General features: G+C 49.1%; 1 protein-coding gene across 3 annotated transcripts in view; it reads right to left on the bottom strand.

Moving 5' to 3' along the window:
• PIK3AP1 (phosphoinositide-3-kinase adaptor protein 1) overlaps positions 1–20,564 on the bottom strand; it is a 1,822,514-nt gene that overhangs the window by 912,377 nt on the left and 889,573 nt on the right. The window lies entirely within an intron of this gene.

Here is a 20,564-nt window from a genome sequence, read left to right on the forward strand (position 1 = left end):
ACTAGGAGTTATCTAGGAGGACCTTATAATAAGCAGTGGATTCTAGTGGACTCTAGGCAAGATACAATGTCTACCTTCTTCAATTATTATTATTTATTCCATTGCACTGAGAAAGGATTCTTAGGGAATTTGTTAGCGGGTTTTTTGTCACTTATTTTGGAAGTGTTCCTTTTTTGTCCCGCCAGCTGGATGAACCTGGTGTTATAGAACTGCCTTATTGTGGATACACTTCCTACCCCTTTTTTTCTTTTTCGTCATCAAGACACCTCAAGATTGCTTCTTAGAGCGATTTCCACATTCTGTCCTGGGTAGGTGAAAGACAAAAGGCAAGGGGTATATAGGGTTATATTATTTTGCATAACATTCATTCCAGTGGATCTATCCCTCTGTTCTAATCTGCTATCTCTTTTGTTCTTTGCTTGCTGCAGTGTGTTCCGGTATGGAGATGTGGTATGCCTGCAGTCTAGAGGATGGCCATATGAATACCTGTATCACCCAGAATATCTGACGTTAACCGGTTCTTCCCCGGGTGCGTTGCCAGCTTGGGTGATTACAATTGAATATCGCTTGAGGGGTTAAGGCACCATAGGGGTGATTCGGACTATACTGTACTGCTAATCATATATATCTGCCACTGTCTAACGGTTGTTGCAGTACATCTATTTCACACTAGAAGAACAACTGTGCAATAAATTCTTATTGTAACACACCCAACTGTTTCTCCTGTGTAACTCTCTGAGACCAAATAAGTGAATACGAGTGACTGAGTGAAAAGCAGTACTTTGTTTCCATGATCCTGAGGGATCAGGGTTGTCATGTTCAGAGGTTGCCAGAAACTATTCTCTCCCCTATAAGAGGAGATTCTAGTGGCACTGTGAGGTAGCTAAAACAGAAAGGGTAACATTCTCAGTGGGGGTGCTCAGAGCCAGTCTGTCACCAAACCCACAGTTTATGTTATCCAAAACGCGCAGGTCCTGTATGAGTAATATAGGAACTACATGACACCAGGACTTCAGCTCTGTTTTAGCCTTGGGAAGAGCGCCGTTGATGTTACATGCCATGTGGACCTCCGGCCTATCTGTTACAAAGACTCCCAGGTATTTCATACCGACCCAAGTCTGGGAAAGGTCCATGGTCCATCTGTAATCCTCTGAGGACCCATGGAGTGGCCATAGTGTGGATTTATTTATGTTCATGAAAAGCCCCACGGCCTCGCCAAATATTCGCATGATTTGAAGGATATGGGGCCCGACCTAGACAGGTCAGTCATGAAGAAAGGACGTCATCGGCGTACAAGGCCAATCGCCCAGACATCCCGGTGGACCATCCAAAGCCACGGATCTGCACGTCTATACATACCCAGGTCGCTAGTGGCTTGATGGCTAAAGCGAATAGTAATGGTGAGATTGGGCACCCTTGTCTAGTGCCCTGTGTGACTGGAAAAGGTGCGGACACCCTGACGGCTATGCCCACTGACGCAGTCAACCACTTATACAACATCAGTATGTACGAGATGAATTTTAGGGCAAAGTGCAGGCGCTTCAAAAGAATGAAAAGATAAGTCCAGCTGACTGAGTCAAAAGCACGATCAATGTCAGCTAGTAAGAGGGCCGCAGGGCGGTGAAGACTGTCAACATCAGCAATCTCATTGTGAACCCAACAGATGTTGTGTCATGTGGCATGTCGGGCATGAATCCTGCCTGATCTGGGCGGATCAGTTCAGGAAGATGAACCAGCAGTCTCGAGGCGAGCGCCTTAGCCATAAGCTTAGCCTCGACATTTAAAAGAGAGAGTGGCCTATAGGTGGCATGGAGCTCTGGGGGGCCCCCAGTTTTTGGAACAGAACAATCTCTGCATGTCTCCAGTTCAGGGGCATGAATGTGGTCTGAGTTGCTTCTTGTATAGCCGCAAGATTATCGGAGCCTAGCAAGGCCATATAGGCTTTATAGAATTCGCTGAGGAGGCCATTATGACCAGGGGCCTTACCCGTGTGTAGATCAGCTAGTGCTGTGGTCATTTCTTCTTCGGGAGGGCCTCCAAAGACTTCTTGGTCTCCACAGAGAGGGCCCTCGGAGGAAGTTCGTGAAAGAAGTTTTCGATCTCAGAGGCTTCAAGAACCTCGCAGGCAGTATATAAGGAACGATAGCAGTCCGCGAAACCATTGGCCAACTCCATCGGGTCTGTCAGCAGTGAGTTATCATGGGCACGGAGTACTGGGAGCGGAGCACATGTTTGTGCTTGCTGACACAGTCTGTAGAGGAGTTTACAAGATTTGACAACTCACTGATAAATTCTGCTTTGTGTCACAAGCCATGCACCCTGCCTCATCCAACAGCACACCCTGGTACTGCTGCTGGACCAAGCGCAAATGCCGACGTGTCAGAGCACCGTCTTCATCACAGGACCGAAGTTCCAGTGACATGATATGTACCTCTAGTTGGATGAGCGACTGTCGCTGCTGTGTGCGTTCCGCTGTGCAGAAGCTAATATCTACCCCCACAACGTGGGTTTCATGGTCTCCCAGAAAGTACAAGCTAAAGACACAGTCTCCTCATTGTGTGAAATGTATTCCAAAAGCATGTTGTGGATATGAGCGTGATATGTCAGGTTTTGTAAGTGCCATGCCGAGAGCCACCAGCGACAAAAAGGAGTCGATTTGGGCCTATCAAAAAATGTATGGCCGGGGGCGCTAGAGGGCGCCAGGCAAGATGGCTGCACTTTAATGCTGCTCCGCCCGGCTGATCCCCCATCCATCCAGAATCTGCATCGCCGATCAATTGCTGACTGCCTTGATTGAAGGGACCCCCCCCTGCTGCTGGCGGTGAACTATCGGAGTGATTTGGGGCATATTTGCAGCCAGAACCTGACGAGTGAGTTGCGGCGGTGTTGTATCCTGCGTGCCTGGAGTGGGGCCGGAGGGGAACTTCAAGATTTTCACAGCCCCCAAGGCAGCGATGGAGTATGCCAAGCAATTGAAGCGGCGACGAAGTGAGGACACGACTGGCCATTAAGAGGAGGAGCAATGATGTTGGGAGCGGGGCTGTCAATAAGCTTTCTCTGTTGGCCATTCAGTTGGTGGGTTTCCGGTTTTTGCACATGTATTGCCTGCGGGGGGATAACTCCTTACATGTGTTTTGGTTGGACGCCCTAAGATTTTGTAGTCACTGCTAGATCCTCACACATGTACTAGACGTGATCAGCCACATCCTACAATGTGGGAGGATAGTAGCACTCTGGTACCCCCGGTATGGGAGATCCCCACTCTATGCACTCTTTTGTTTTTTCCTGTTGGGGTTTGTTTTGTTCACATTGGGATTGCTTTGGCAAGTTGGGCATGCCAAAGTGGGTGGGGGGTTCGGGGGGAGGTAAGTTGGGCACGGTTGGCACTTGTGTACTGCACTATGTATAAACCTTGGCGACATGTTCTAAAAGTCAGATCTCAAATCAGTTGACTTCTGCTGGGTCACATAGCACATGGGTAGTGATTTTAGATTCCTCACTTAGAATTTACGTGGCCCTAACAGTCCCAAGAAAATCTGCACTGTATTAGCGTACCTGGATAGGATGAATGTTCAGGTGGCCTTTTAGCAGGAGACGCACCGCATTCAGCTGTCTGAGAAGAATGTGGACGCCCGGTGGGCAGGAGTGAGGGTGGCTTCTTCTTATTCCTCCTATTCCCGGGGGGGTGGGGGGGTGATTATCCTCATCCGGAGGGACATACCCTTCCGGGTCCATGGCACTGAAATAGATGCGCAGGATCGACTGGCTATTGTGCATGGGACGCGTGGCGGCACAAGTGTTATTTGTGGGGGGACTTCAATACGTGTCTGGACATAAATGTGGATAGGGAGGGGAGCGGTGCTCTATGACATACACAATCCAGTATTACACTTTTGGGGCTCTTGGACGCTGGGAAATTGCATGACGTCTGGTGCATGAGGCACCCTGGGGCCAGAGAAAGTGCTTTTATCTCTACTGTCCACGGTACGTGGTCCCGCCTGGACTATTGGCTTTTGTCTGAGGTGGTATGTACCTGGGTGGTAGATGTCCAACATTGGGCTAAAACTCTTTCTGCTCACCACCCTGTACTCCTTGAGCTGAGAGTTCAGGGTTGTGAGAGACCCCCATTTTCGTGGCAATTGCAACTGTCATCCTTGACAGATCCAGCTTTTAAGCACACAGTGGGTGAAGCTATTTATAATTACTTCTGGGAAAATGCGGGCACTGTGGACAGTGCCGGGGTTCTTTGGGAGGCGTTTAAGGTGACAATTCAGGGGGTATTTATCGGGGCTCAGGCCGGGGTCCTTAAAGATTTGCGCCGCAGAATTCGGAAGCTTGTGGAGGAAATAGCCGCTCTGGAGCGTGACTACGCTTGTAACCCTGCCCCCGAAAAATTAGCTGCAATTCAGGAGCTCGTATCGGAACACAATGAGAAAGCGGACCAAGAAATGGTGCATAGATCACGTCGGAGCATTGCTCGCTATTATGGGGAGGGTGGTCGGTCTAGCCGCTCGCTTGCACAGAAGCTGGTGGCACCTCGCAGCCAGGCTTACATTACCGAACTGCTGGACGGTGAGGGAGAAGCGCACTTTGGCAACTCACAAATCAGCTGGGTGGTGTTGGATTTTTACTCTAAACTATATGGGGAACGTGCTCAGCCACCTGTAGCTGAAATCAATGCCTACCTGGATGATGTATTTACAACAAGGGGTGGTGAGGGACAGAGTCTCTGAATTAAGCAGAATACTCTCACCCAGTCAAGAGATCAGGGCTAGATCCAACACCGTTTTTTAGCTCACTGCACCATCCCAGTTTCAGAACCTGGCTGTATGCAAATTAGTCTGTTCCTGTCCCAGTGCATGATGGGAACAGGGCAAACCAAACTACAAAAGCCAATTCTTACACTGGGAAGGAAACAAGCTTCCGGGGACCGGTTTCTGGCATTTCAGCCGTCTTCGGCCCGGCTTGCTTGAATCCTGATGGTGCAATGAGCAAGGGACTCATGTCTGAGTATACCCTTCCACGCTTAGGGTGGACAAAAATATTTACAACAAGGGGTGGTGAGGGACAGAGTCTCTGAATTAAGCAGAATACTCTCACCCAGTCAAGAGATCAGGGCTAGATCCAACACCGTTTTTTAGCTCACTGCACCATCCCAGTTTCAGAACCTGGCTGTATGCAAATTAGTCTGTTCCTGTCCCAGTGCATGATGGGAACAGGGCAAACCAAACTACAAAAGCCAATTCTTACACTGGGAAGGAAACAAGCTTCCGGGGACCGGTTTCTGGCATTTCAGCCGTCTTCGGCCCGGCTTGCTTGAATCCTGATGGTGCAATGAGCAAGGGACTCATGTCTGAGTATACCCTTCCACGCTTAGGGTGGACAAAAATATTTACAACAAGGGGTGGTGAGGGACAGAGTCTCTGAATTAAGCAGAATACTCTCACCCAGTCAAGAGATCAGGGCTAGATCCAACACCGTTTTTTAGCTCACTGCACCATCCCAGTTTCAGAACCTGGCTGTATGCAAATTAGTCTGTTCCTGTCCCAGTGCATGATGGGAACAGGGCAAACCAAACTACAAAAGCCAATTCTTACACTGGGAAGGAAACAAGCTTCCGGGGACCGGTTTCTGGCATTTCAGCCGTCTTCGGCCCGGCTTGCTTGAATCCCAAAGCGTGGAAGGGTATACTCAGATGTGAGTCCCTTGCTCATTGCACCATCAGGATTCAAGCAAGCTGGGCCGAAGACGGCTGAAATGCCAGAAACAGGTCCCCGGAAGCTTGTTTCCTTCCCAGTGTAAGAATTGGCTTTTGTAGTCTGGTCTGCCCTGTTCCCATGATGCACTGGGCCAGGGACAGACTAATTTGCATACAGCCAGGTTCTGAAACTGGGATGGTGCACTGAGCTAAAAAACGGTGTTGGATCTAGCCCTGATCTCTTGACTGGGTGAGAGTACTCTGCTTAATTCAGAGACTCTGTCCATCACCACCCCTTGTTGTTAATAATTTTGTCCACCCTAAGCGTGGAAGGGTATACTCAGATGTGAGTCCCTTGCTCATTGCACCATCAGGATTCAAGCAAGCTGGGCCGAAGACGGCTGAAATGCCAGAAACCGGTCCCCGGAAGCTTGTTTCCTTCCCAGTGTAAGAATTGGCTTTTGTAGTCTGGTCTGCCCTGTTCCCATGATGCACTGGGCCAGGGACAGACTAATTTGCATACAGCCAGGTTCTGAAACTGGGATGGTGCAATGAGCTAAAAAACGGTGTTGGATCTAGCCCTGATCTCTTGACTGGGTGAGAGTACTCTGCTTAATTCAGAGACTCTGTCCATCACCACCCCTTGTTGTTAATAATTTTGTCCACCCTAAGCGTGGAAGGGTATACTCAGATGTGAGTCCCTTGCTCATTGCACCATCAGGATTCAAGCAAGCTGGGCCGAAGACGGCTGAAATGCCAGAAACCTGTCCCCGGAAGCTTGTTTCCTTCCCAGTGTAAGAATTGGCTTTTGTAGTCTGGTCTGCCCTGTTCCCATGATGCACTGGGCCAGGCACAGACTAATTTGCATACATCCAGGTTCTGAAACTGGGATGGTGCAATGAGCTAAAAAACGGTGTTTGATCTAGCCCTGATCTCTTGACTGGGTGAGAGTACTCTGCTTAATTCAGAGACTCTATCCATCACCACCCCTTGTTGTTAATAATGTTGTCCACCCTAAGCGTGGAAGGGTATACTCAGATGTGAGTCCCTTGCTCATTGCACCATCAGGATTCAAGCAAGCTGGGCCGAAGACGGCTGAAATGCCAGAAACCGGTCCCCGGAAGCTTGTTTCCTTCCCAGTGTAAGAATTGGCTTTTGTAGTCTGGTCTGCCCTGTTCCCATGATGCACTGGGCCAGGGACAGACTAATTTGCATACAGCCAGGTTCTGAAACTGGGATGGTGCAATGAGCTAAAAAACGGTGTTGGATCTAGCCCTGATCTCTTGACTGGGTGAGAGTATTCTGCTTAATTCAGAGACTCTGTCCCTCACCACCCCTTGTTGTAAATAATTTTGTCCACCCTAAGCGTGGAAGGGTATACTCAGATGTGAGTCCCTTGCGCATTGCACCATCAGGATTCAAGCAAGCTGGGCCGAAGACGGCTGAAATGCCAGAAACCGGTCCCCGGAAGCTTGTTTCCTTCCCAGTGTAAGAATTGGCTTTTGTAGTCTGGTCTGCCCTGTTCCCATGATGCACTGGGCCAGGGACAGACTAATTTGCATACAGCCAGGTTCTGAAACTGGGATGGTGCAATGAGCTAAAAAACGGTGTTGGATCTAGCCCTGATCTCTTGACTGGGTGAGAGTACTCTGCTTAATTCAAAGACTCTGTCCATCACCACCCCTTGTTGTTAATAATTTTGTCCACCCTAAGCGTGGAAGGGTATACTCAGATGTGAGTCCATTGCTCATTGCACCATCAGGATTCAAGCAAGCTGGGCCGAAGACGGCTGAAATGCCAGAAACCGGTCCCCGGAAGCTTGTTTCCTTCCCAGTGTAAGAATTGGCTTTTGTAGTCTGGTCTGCCCTGTTCCCATGATGCACTGGGCCAGGGACAGACTAATTTGCATACAGCCAGGTTCTGAAACTGGGATGGTGCAATGAGCTAAAAAACGGTGTTGGATCTAGCCCTGATCTCTTGACTGGGTGAGAGTACTCTGCTTAATTCAGAGACTCTGTCCATCACCACCCCTTGTTGTTAATAATTTTGTCCACCCTAAGCGTGGAAGGGTATACTCAGATGTGAGTCCCTTGCTCATTGCACCATCAGGATTCAAGCAAGCTGGGCCGAAGACGGCTGAAATGCCAGAAACCGGTCCCCGGAAGCTTGTTTCCTTCCCAGTGTAAGAATTGGCTTTTGTAGTCTGGTCTGCCCTGTTCCCATGATGCACTGGGCCAAGGACAGACTAATTTGCATACAGCCAGGTTCTGAAACTGGGATGGTGCAATGAGCTAAAAAACGGTGTTGGATCCAGCCCTGATCTCTTGACTGGGTGAGAGTACTCTGCTTAATTCAGAGACTCTGTCCATCACCACCCCTTGTTGTTAATAATTTTGTCCACCCTAAGCATGGAAGGGTATACTCAGATGTGAGTCCCTTGCTCATTGCACCATCAGGATTCAAGCAAGCTGGGCCGAAGACGGCTGAAATGCCAGAAACCGGTCCCCGGAAGCTTGTTTCCTTCCCAGTGTAAGAATTGGCTTTTGTAGTCTGGTCTGCCCTGTTCCCATGATGCACTGGGCCAGGGACAGACTAATTTGCATACAGCCAGGTTCTGAAACTGGGATGGTGCAATGAGCTAAAAAACGGTGTTGGATCTAGCCCTGATCTCTTGACTGGGTGAGAGTACTCTGCTTAATTCAGAGACTCTGTCCATCACCACCCCTTGTTGTTAATAATTTTATCCACCCTAAGCGTGGAAGGGTATACTCAGATGTGAGTCCCTTGCTCATTGCACCATCAGGATTCAAGCAAGCTGGGCCGAAGACGGCTGAAATGCCAGAAACCGGTCCCCGGAAGCTTGTTTCCTTCCCAGTGTAAGAATTGGCTTTTGTAGTCTGGTCTGCCCTGTTCCCATGATGCACTGGGCCAGGGACAGACTAATTTGCATACAGCCAGGTTCTGAAACTGGGATGGTGCAATGAGCTAAAAAACGGTGTTGGATCTAGCCCTGATCTCTTGACTGGGTGAGAGTACTCTGCTTAATTCATAGACTCTATCCATCACCACCCCTTGTTGTTAATAATTTTGTCCACCCTAAGCGTGGAAGGGTATACTCAGATGTGAGTCCCTTGCTCATTGCACCATCAGGATTCAAGCAAGCTGGGCCGAAGACGGCTGAAATGCCAGAAACCGGTCCCCGGAAGCTTGTTTCCTTCCCAGTGTAAGAATTGGCTTTTGTAGTCTGGTCTGCCCTGTTCCCATGATGCACTGGGCCAGGGACAGACTAATTTGCATACAGCCAGGTTCTGAAACTGGGATGGTGCAATGAGCTAAAAAACGGTGTTGGATCTAGCCCTGATCTCTTGACTGGGTGAGAGTACTCTGCTTAATTCAGAGACTCTGTCCATCACCACCCCTTGTTGTTAATAATTTTGTCCACCCTAAGCGTGGAAGGGTATACTCAGATGTGAGTCCCTTGCTCATTGCACCATCAGGATTCAAGCAAGCTGGGCCGAAGACGGCTGAAATGCCAGAAACCGGTCCCCGGAAGCTGGTTTCCTTCCCAGTGTAAGAATTGGCTTTTGTAGTCTGGTCTGCCCTGTTCCCATGATGCACTGGGCCAGGCACAGACTAATTTGCATACAGCCAGGTTCTGAAACTGGGATGGTGCAATGAGCTAAAAAACGGTGTTGGATCTAGCCCTGATCTCTTGACTGGGTGAGAGTACTCTGCTTAATTCAGAGACTCTGTCCATCACCACCCCTTGTTGTTAATAATTTTGTCCACCCTAAGCGTGGAAGGGTATACTCAGATGTGAGTCCCTTGCTCATTGCACCATCAGGATTCAAGCAAGCTGGGCCGAAGACGGCTGAAATGCCAGAAACCGGTCCCCGGAAGCTTGTTTCCTTTCCAGTGTAAGAATTGGCCTTTGTAGTCTGGTCTGCCCTGTTCCCATGATGCACTGGGCCAGGGACAGACTAATTTGCATACAGCCAGGTTCTGAAACTGGGATGGGGCAATGAGCTAAAAAACGGTGTTGGATCTAGCCCTGATCTCTTGACTGGGTGAGAGTATTCTGCTTAATTCAGAGACTCTGTCCCTCACCACCCCTTGTTGTAAATAATTTTGTCCACCCTAAGCGTGGAAGGGTATACTCAGATGTGAGTCCCTTGCTCATTGCACCATCAGGATTCAAGCAAGCTGGGCCGAAGACGGCTGAAATGCCAGAAACCGGTCCCCGGAAGCTTGTTTCCTTCCCAGTGTAAGAATTGGCTTTTGTAGTCTGGTCTGCCCTGTTCCCATGATGCACTGGGCCAGGGACAGACTAATTTGCATACAGCCAGGTTCTGAAACTGGGATGGTGCAATGAGCTAAAAAACGGTGTTGGATCTAGCCCTGATCTCTTGACTGGGTGAGAGTACTCTGCTTAATTCAGAGACTCTGTCCATCACCACCCCTTGTTGTTAATAATTTTGTCCACCCTAAGCGTGGAAGGGTATACTCAGATGTGAGTCCATTGCTCATTGCACCATCAGGATTCAAGCAAGCTGGGCCGAAGACGGCTGAAATGCCAGAAACCGGTCCCCGGAAGCTTGTTTCCTTCCCAGTGTAAGAATTGGCTTTTGTAGTCTGGTCTGCCCTGTTCCCATGATGCACTGGGCCAGGGACAGACTAATTTGCATACAGCCAGGTTCTGAAACTGGGATGGTGCAATGAGCTAAAAAACGGTGTTGGATCTAGCCCTGATCTCTTGACTGGGTGAGAGTACTCTGCTTAATTCAGAGACTCTGTCCATCACCACCCCTTGTTGTTAATAATTTTGTCCACCCTAAGCGTGGAAGGGTATACTCAGATGTGAGTCCCTTGCTCATTGCACCATCAGGATTCAAGCAAGCTGGGCCGAAGACGGCTGAAATGCCAGAAACCGGTCCCCGGAAGCTTGTTTCCTTCCCAGTGTAAGAATTGGCTTTTGTAGTCTGGTCTGCCCTGTTCCCATGATGCACTGGGCCAGGGACAGACTAATTTGCATACAGCCAGGTTCTGAAACTGGGATGGTGCAATGAGCTAAAAAACGGTGTTGGATCTAGCCCTGATCTCTTGACTGGGTGAGAGTACTCTGCTTAATTCAGAGACTCTGTCCATCACCACCCCTTGTTGTTAATAATTTTGTCCACCCTAAGCGTGGAAGGGTATACTCAGATGTGAGTCCCTTGCTCATTGCACCATCAGGATTCAAGCAAGCTGGGCCGAAGACGGCTGAAATGCCAGAAACCGGTCCCCGGAAGCTTGTTTCCTTCCCAGTGTAAGAATTGGCTTTTGTAGTCTGGTCTGCCCTGTTCCCATGATGCACTGGGCCAGGGACAGACTAATTTGCATACAGCCAGGTTCTGAAACTGGGATGGTGCAATGAGCTAAAAAACGGTGTTGGATCTAGCCCTGATCTCTTGACTGGGTGAGAGTACTCTGCTTAATTCAGAGACTCTTTCCATCACCACCCCTTGTTGTTAATAATTTTGTCCACCCTAAGCGTGGAAGGGTATACTCAGATGTGAGTCCCTTGCTCATTGCACCATCAGGATTCAAGCAAGCTGGGCCGAAGACGGCTGAAATGCCAGAAACCGGTCCCCGGAAGCTTGTTTCCTTCCCAGTGTAAGAATTGGCTTTTGTAGTCTGGTCTGCCCTGTTCCCATGATGCACTGGGCCAGGGACAGACTAATTTGCATACAGCCAGGTTCTGAAACTGGGATGGTGCAATGAGCTAAAAAACGGTGTTGGATCTAGCCCTGATCTCTTGACTGGGTGAGAGTACTCTGCTTAATTCAGAGACTCTGTCCATCACCACCCCTTGTTGTTAATAATTTTGTCCACCCTAAGCGTGGAAGGGTATACTCAGATGTGAGTCCCTTGCTCATTGCACCATCAGGATTCAAGCAAGCTGGGCCGAAGACGGCTGAAATACCAGAAACCGGTCCCCGGAAGCTTGTTTCCTTCCCAGTGTAAGAATTGGCTTTTGTAGTCTGGTCTGCCCTGTTCCCATGATGCACTGGGCCAGGGACAGACTAATTTGCATACAGCCAGGTTCTGAAACTGGGATGGTGCAATGAGCTAAAAAACGGTGTTGGATCTAGCCCTGATCTCTTGACTGGGTGAGAGTACTCTGCTTAATTCAGAGACTCTGTCCATCACCACCCCTTGTTGTTAATAATTTTGTCCACCCTAAGCGTGGAAGGGTATACTCAGATGTTGGTCCCTTGCTCATTGCACCATCAGGATTCAAGCAAGCTGGGCCAAAGACGGCTGAAATGCCAGAAACCGGTCCCCGGGAGCTTGTTTCCTTCCCAGTGTAAGAATTGGCTTTTGTAGTCTGGTCTGCCCTGTTCCCATGATGCACTGGGCCAGGGACAGACTAATTTGCATACAGCCAGGTTCTGAAACTGGGATGGTGCAATGAGCTAAAAAACGGTGTTGGATCTAGCCCTGATCTCTTGACTGGGTGAGAGTACTCTGCTTAATTCAGAGACTCTGTCCATCACCACCCCTTGTTGTTAATAATACCTGGATGATGTGGCACTTGGCTGGCTATCTCTTAACCAACAGGAGTACTTTACACTGCCTTTCGATGTTGAGGACGTGAAAATGGCCATCATGTCACTCCCTACCTGCAAAGAGGCGGGCCTCGATAGCCTCCCTAGCAAGTTTTATATGGCCTATGCCAATGATCTGGCTCCGCGGTTGCTGGAGATATTCGCTGAGGCATACAAGTTGGGCACGCTGTCTCCCTCCCTTACAAAGGCCTTAATTGTTATGCTTTTGAAGCCTGACAAGGCGGCGAACGTCTGTGATTCCTACAGACCCCTATCTATTGTTAATATAGATGCCAACATTTTGGTTAAAATGATTGCCACCAGGCTTCAGCTATTAGTCCCTAACTCAGTTCTCCCAGACTAGTCGGGATTCGTGCCCTCCAGATCCACGGTGCATAACCTCCGCACTATTTTCTCCACATTACATTATTTCGAGCTGGATTTTCAGGAAGTGGCAGTGCTGCTCAATGCGGCTAAGGCATTTGACTCCCTTCAGTGGGAGTACATGTTCACCGTCTTGCTGCCAATGGGCCTGGCTCTGTTCTTCTTGAAAAGGATCCATCTCCTGTACACAGCACCAGTGGCACAGATCTGCGTTAATGGCTGGGTCTCTGCAGCTTTCTCCATCAAACGCGACATGCGGCAGGGCTGCCTCCTGTCGCCAATGCTCTTTGCACTTGCATTGAAGCCCTTAGCCTGTAAACTGCATCAGCGTCATACCCAGGTAGCTTTGCGGTTTCAACAGCGGCCTTTAATGGTGTCACTGTATGCGGATGATATGATGCTCTATGTACGTGAGCCCGCACATACTTGTCAGAACTACTGAGAGAGTATGTCCAATTTGAACGCTTCTCTGGCCTAGGCATCAACTGGGCTATATCCACCGTGTTTCCGTTAACTGCCGGTACCAAGGAGATTGAGCTAGATTTTGCCTTGCAGTGGTCGTTCGACCCGGTAAAGTACTTAGGAATATGGCTCCATAGAGACCCTAATGTAGTGATCTCTGCTAATTATGGCCGTGCTGTCAACACGATTATAGATCAGGCTGAATGCTGGGCTACATTACCTCTTTCACCTGCAGATCGCATTCCAGTCATTAAAATGACATTTTTACCCAACCTTCTGTATTTGTCTGTTAACATCCCTATCCGTTTGAACATTGCACTGTTTAATACGCTGCAGTCAGCTCCGCTAACATTTGTTTGGGGGTAGGAAGCGCCGTTGCGGCTGGAGGGTTCTGGTGCAGCCGTTCGAGCGCGGTGCTTTTGAGGCCAATAATTTGCGCTTGACTTACTTAATCGCTCAGGCGCAGTTTGCACATTTCTGGTACTATCCACAGAGGTTTCAACCACACACGGCCATCGAGGCGAACTCTGTACTCCGATGCCGCTGGTTGCAGCTGCCCTAATGGGTGGGGGGGACCACGGGGTGAAATCAGCCCTGTTCACTGCATGGCATGCCCTTGCTAAACTGACAAAATTGGACTATCTCTATACCCCAATGTTACCGCTAGCGGCACATCCCGACATACCTGCTGCACGGGAACGAGCAACTTTGAAGGCATTAGGTGCGGTGGTGATTACTCACCTTGGGGGTTTATATAATCAGGGCCAGTTCTGGGCACTTTCGGGCTGCAGAGTAGCCATGGCGCGGGTCTCATGCTGCGGGTTTAACTATGTGCGGGTGCGGCAAGCAATCCAAGACATTTACCACGCATACCCTGCCAAGCCAGTGCTAGCAGGGTGGAGCGTGGGGGCTTGATAACAAAATTATACAACGCGTCCATTATGGGAACTGATCAATTGGAGTCCCCCTCATAGACTAAGTGAACGGCTGTAGCATTGGGCACCTCGCTGTCGCTTGATGACTGGAAACTCTGTTGTGTGTTGACTGGGTGGCTGACGGTGAACTGCAATCTCCGTAAAATCCATTTCAAATACTTACATCAGCTCTACTATACCCCACTTCAGCTGCACCGATTTGGCTTCCGGGATAGTGTGTGCTGCATGCACTGTGGGCAGGCTGACGCAGACTTTTTGCACCTAGCATTGAACTGTGCTAGTATACATAACTTTTGGGTGCAGGCCACACAAGTGCTCACGGATGTTATGATGGAGCCTGTGGGGTGTATGCCTGCTATCTGTCTGCTGGGCTGGGTACAGAAGCTTAAACCATGCAACAGGCAGCTGGTGGCCATTTCCACTCTGTTTGCTAAGCGGACTGTGGCGCAGTGTTGGGGGGCTAAAACCGTCCCAACAGTGAAGAAGTGGATCCGGAATTTACTTTTCTGTAGGGACCTATTGGAAATTAACGCGGAAGAACTACCAGAGGCCTCTCGCCCCAGGGACTTTTGGCCTCCCCTTATGGGATATCTACTTGGGAAGCCTGACCTGCTATGGTGTCTTGTAATATAGCGCTATTGTGTGTATGGGGAGAGCTGGGACTGTCATTGAGTACTGTCAAGTGTCACCACGAAGTTTTACCCAGGTATATTAGTCTGCTATTCACAGTGCTGGGATTGGGGGGGGAATGGTTGGTGTGTTTGTATAATGTGGGTTGATTTCTTGAATTTCAAACTAGCTTGTAGTGATATACTATGCAAACATGCTTGCTGAGTCCTATGTTTGAGGCCCTATATGTTCTATTGTCTACAAGCTGCTCAATAAAGCATATTAAAAAAAAAAGTATGGCCACAGGGGTGTGGTCTGGCAGACCCCTGAGAAAGATCGCGGTGGTCGGTATTCTATGAGTGAAGGCGCGGGGGACAAATATGTAGTCAAGCCTAGAAAATAAAGTCTGGGTGTGGGAGAAGTAAGTGAAGCTGCTCTCAGTAGGGTTATGTGTCCGCCATGTATCAACCCACTCAACCATGTCCACCAGGGTCCGCAGTTTGAGATCAGGGGGTCCCGTCCCAGCCCCCACTGAGCGCCACCTATCCTTCCCGGGGACATTACATCATTCAAAACTCCACCTTTCACTGAGAGTCCATCTACCAGGGTGCCACAGATATCAACCAGGTGGTCCAGGAAATTCTGACCAAAGGGCGGTGTGGTATATAAACTACCAAGCACTATGTGTTTGCCAGCCACAGTCCTGTGCACAAATATCTAATGGCCGTGGATATCGGTCCATTTTTGTATCAGAGTGAACGCTACAGGGCTGTAAATCAGGACGGCAACCCCCCTGGAACCCCTCGTGAACGCCGCATGGAACGTATGCACAAAGCCATAACGAGCCAGACAGAGAGCCTTTGTGCCAAGCATGTGTGTTTCCTGTAAAAGAAGAATATCAGCTCCTATGTGTTTGGCCTGGTGGAGAACCGCACCCCGTTTGATTTCATCGAGCAAGCCCCTCGTATTCCTGCTCACAATATATAGTAGCCTAGGGGAGCATCCCACTGGTTCTGCCGCCATTGTATCATAGGAAAGCAAGATAGGGACACGAATGATCGGGGAAAAGGTGATCACAGGGATATAAGAGCTACGCAGCAAAAACAGATCAGAGCAAATCAAACCAGAACATGATCAACAACCCAATCCCCACCCATCCCACCCCAATACCTCAAAACATCGGAAGTATCTGTTGCGGAAAGCCTGCTATCCCACTGCCAACAGGGGGGCGGAACACTAACTCCCCAATGGATCCTCATAGTCCCTATAACTTCCGGAGTCCTACGGTGGCACTGGAGCAAACCCACATATGTGGCCCAATTTCCTCCTGAACACAAGCAAGTATGCACAACAGAAACCTACAAGACCCCTCCCGGGAGACAGAGATCTATGTTGGACACTGTTATTTCTTTGCAGGAGACATATTTTCAGGATCCTGCTTATTAGTTTTGGACCACCATGAGGATCTGGATCTATGCCGTCTTTTATCTTTTGATTTCGTTTGTGTCCTCGTAGAGTCGCCCGTCGCTGAATCAGAGTCCCTGTGCGTCGGAGTGTGCGGCCTAAGAGGCCGTTGCTCATCAGTCCAGGTGAAGACCTCTTCCGGGGTGTTGAAGAATATGGTGCGAGAGTTAAAGACCACTCTCAGTCAAGCTGGGTACAGGAGCATGTATGGAATCTTGAGGTCACAGAGAGGCACCTTCGCAGCGGTGAAGGACTGATGCTGCTGTTGCACCATTTTTGTGTAATCTGGGAAAGATCATATTCTGATGGGACTCATACACCTATTCTGCCCGAAGCCTAGCCTGCTGCAGAACCCTTTCTCGATCCCGGAAGTTTAAGGTTTGTGCAATCATAGGTCAAGGACGAGCCCCGGGTGGAATCTTCTGCTGCAGGGCCCAGTGTGTGCACTTGATAACAAAGCACAGTGAAAGAACAGTATTCGGGAGCCAGGAGGTAAGCCATTGTTTGAGGAACTTTTCAGCATCATCTCCCTCGCAATTTCAGGGAAACCTACAAAGCGAGATGGTTTCTCCTGGCACGTCCCTCCGCGTCTTCAACTCGTAGGGCGATGACCTTGGTCAGTTGTTCCAGAGAGGTGACTTTACGTTGTAGTCTAGTTACCACATCTTTGACCCGGGAGACCCTTGTCTCCGTGATGTGGTCGACAGCGTTGCAGAGGTATTGGCACAGGAGAGAAACCTACGTTTCCCACCGTGCTGATCTGAGCCTCCAATGTCTGTCTGGACTGGGTAATGGCCTGCAAGAGGACGGCGTTGTTCGGCAAGCCGGGTGTGGATTCCACGTTTTCAGAGGGGGTGCCGCTGCGGCTGTAAATCTGTCCATAGTGCTTTATTTTGGGCTGGGCCCCGGGGCCTTCTCTTTAGACGTGCTGTGTGGGTTAAAGTTTAAGGAGCCTTGGTCTATCTGCTACGCCCCTTCAGGTTCCGCGGCACTGTGCACCATCGAAGCCAACACTTAGGAGGGGAGGTCATGGCAACCTGTAACACCACCAAGCCCAGCCCTCCAGGAAACGTACATGCCCCAGGCTACCGGCTCGATAGCCACCCCGGGCCTACGGCGCTGACATCTTTATTGCAAGCAGGGTGTCTGCAGTTTTTCAGTGCAACCAGCAGGGAGATGCATTTCCCTCAGGATCTCCAGCCAAATGCTGCCTCTCAAATGCCCATGTGCCATGGGGGTCTAAATCTAGTTCTCGGCCGAACCCCACAGCAGATCTGGATAGTCTCTGGGCCAGTAATTGTGATGCTGGGCAGATATGTGAGGCCAGGAGGCAGCACACTGTATAGGGTTCCTGATATGAGGGGAACAGGGAGGCTGCCCCCCCTACCCAACCGCAAGCCGCACTGAACACTAATCCGGCCACCTCCGCACCCGGGAGCACGCCCTCCCTCCCCCTAATGGGCACCTCCCCTCTCCACTGCTGCAACTGCTCGTGCCGTGTCCCAGAATGCCACTGGCATGGCCGCTCCCTGTCCTCTTCAAGATAGCAGGCCTTCACACCAGGCCTCGGTCCTCCACCGTATACGGGCCCCGGATCCTGCCCAAACCTAAAGGCACATGCAGGGATTCACCCCCGACAGGGTCTGCGTGCCCCGAGGGCACCGATTGAGGCTCCCACCACACAACTGCACAAAGATCTGGGAGCGCCCCCTGCTGCCGCACACAGCCCCACCCAGCCGGCACTTCATGCCTGACGACCTCCGTAGTACAGGCCATTGTCCCCGTCCAGGGCCAGAAGTGCCAGCAGGTTACCGCCAGCGAATTTTGCCCCAGCTGAGGCACTCAAAATTCTGCGATGCCTGCCAAGGTGTCGCAACAATGGCCATGAGTCTTGGACGGCGAGCCTCCATGCGCGCCCCCGCACCTCCGCGGGGACATCCTCAGTGCCACAGAGGCCGTAAACAGCAAGCACGCCAGTCGCTATGACGAGAGTCAAAGACGGTCTCGTGGCCACCGCCGAACCCAGTGGACGGCCCCAGAGATGCCACAGTATCTGGCAAACTGGCGAGGCAGCCAGTAAGTGTGAAAGCAGGCAGGATTAAGGTAGGATCTCTTGCGGGGCCGCGGAGCTCATTCGGAGCGAGACTGCCATGTTAGACTGCTAGGCTGCACCCTCCCCCCCCCCAAAAGGTCGTTGATCAATTTTTTTTGCCCAAGAGTGGTCTGTCACAGACCCCTCTAACAGTCCATGGGGCCAGGGTACCTCTACCCTGACCCCTGCTATCACTTTTGAACTTTATTTTCCCCACAAGGAACTAAGTCCCGATGAACAAAATGGTGGCTGCAACTTTCCTCTCAAGTTGCGGCCAGCCAATCACGGTATTGCTATTGGCCCGTGGATTCACGAATCCAAGGAGGATCCGCAACTCTAGATATACAAATTTGGATTTCAGCCAATATCTTGAAAACTACTGAATGGATTTACAGCAAATAACAAAAAGAACTCTTTTTGAACCTAGAGCTTTTTATCACACTCTTTATCGGCTCCCGCTTCACGGACCGCCTTGAAACTTTCCGTGCACAAGACTCACTATAGCACTTCTTTTGGAAAATTTCATGAAGCTTTGTCAAACATGGTCAAAGATATAGGCAAGTCAAAACACGCTTTGCCTATGGAAACATGGTCCTAACTATAACTACCAACTGGCAATCGCCAGTAGGTAATATATATATTGAAGAAGTGGAGGGGGGCGTGATAGGTGTGCAGGTTCGGCGTGAAGAGCCTTTGTGTGCTCCTGGCAGGGTACATCTCTTCTGCAAGCCAGCATCCGTCTATCGGAATGTATTTCGGAGCTGGGCATCGTGGCATTAGCTATGCGAAGGGGGATGGAAGCTAACACACATTTTGGGTGATTGGAACGCACCGAAGTTGGAAGAATAAAAACAGTATACAGCGTGACTTAACATTGGAGAATGGAAAGGGATTTCGTATTGGCAGCCGTTCACCAATAATCATGATTAAAATTGCCACCACACTGGAGGGAGGTAAAATTGAACGGTTCATCTTTTATGGCTTTGGTTGCAAGCAAAGAAGGACACGTGAAGATAAGAGCTTTCTAATATGCTATGGGTCAAAGGTTACATTGGTTTATACACGCTGTTTTGTTACAGTAAATAGAATTATTAGTCTCAGACTAGTGCAGCAATAATGGACGGAAAAATGACTGTTTTTGCCCCTTGAAGTTTTGCCTACAAGAACGCAATGCATGAATATTCAATCTTCTATAATTTTTTCCATGAGTGCTGGATGATTTAGCTAATAATAAGGGCACTGAAACACTGTTTAATAGGAAATAGATATAGTTTATAATTAATTGTTCTGCCTTTTGTAGCTTCATCTCGAGTAGTGAACATTTGCTACATTGGCTAATCAGACAGAAAGATTATGAAAGCATTTTCAGACTTCAACTCGTGCAGTGTGCGTGCAAAAACAAGGAATTGGTTTAACCTTTTTTTAAATAATATTTCATCAGCGCGCATTGTATGTTTTCACAGTATACAATTTATCATATTTAACAATTGCGGGAAAGTTCTAACCAAATGGATTGTGACTTCTACCACTGAAATGATGTCGTAAGTAGCCTGATTTATGGCTTACAAAGACTTGTTCTGCCGTTAGAGGCTGTATTTGCATTGGACCACATTTACGGTGTCGCCAAATCCGGCTGGAATATTAAGTTAAATGTTAGTGATTTTTATTATATATTTTATTTTAGAGGTGCAATAATTCACTTCAAACATTGAAAAGAAATGAGGGCTTTTAAACAGTAATTTATGTGCATGCCATGATTTCGCCATTTAGCTTGAAACCTGTAATATAGTTACTTGCAATTAACCTGGTAGTATTTTGTTTATGTTTATGGTAAAATAGTGTACATAAAGTGATTACAAAATGGAGCTCAATTGGTGACAAAGTCTGTTGTACAGTCAAAACGCGTCCTGTCCAGGGTGACCCAATGGAATAAACGGTGGTGATTTTTCCCATCCCAGTCTGCTATCTCTTTTTCTGATGGGGAAGGTTTTTGTGATGAATTTACAAAGCGCAGGCGAAGCGCTTTTAACGTGCACTACCAGTCAGTCAGTCAGTCAGTGCACTACCAGCGTTAAGGAAGCAAGCCGACCTAACCACACCTTGTTCAAAAGAGAAAGAGAGAGAGAGAGAGAGAGAGTGAGAAAGTTTATACTCAAAAGCGTTGGGGCAACAGAGTGGTTTATAAGACAGAAAAGATCTGTTGATCTATAGGAGACAGAGCACAAGCCTGATATGCTATGACAAAACTTTCCGGGGTCAATATTAGATCATGAGAGGCAATAATTAGAAAATACCAGATCAACTTTTAACATACACGTTAAAAAACATATATA

The sequence above is a fragment of the Lissotriton helveticus genome, chromosome 5_1, assembly GCF_964261635.1.
Source record: "Lissotriton helveticus chromosome 5_1, aLisHel1.1, whole genome shotgun sequence".
NCBI classification, from domain to species: domain Eukaryota; kingdom Metazoa; phylum Chordata; class Amphibia; order Caudata; family Salamandridae; genus Lissotriton; species Lissotriton helveticus.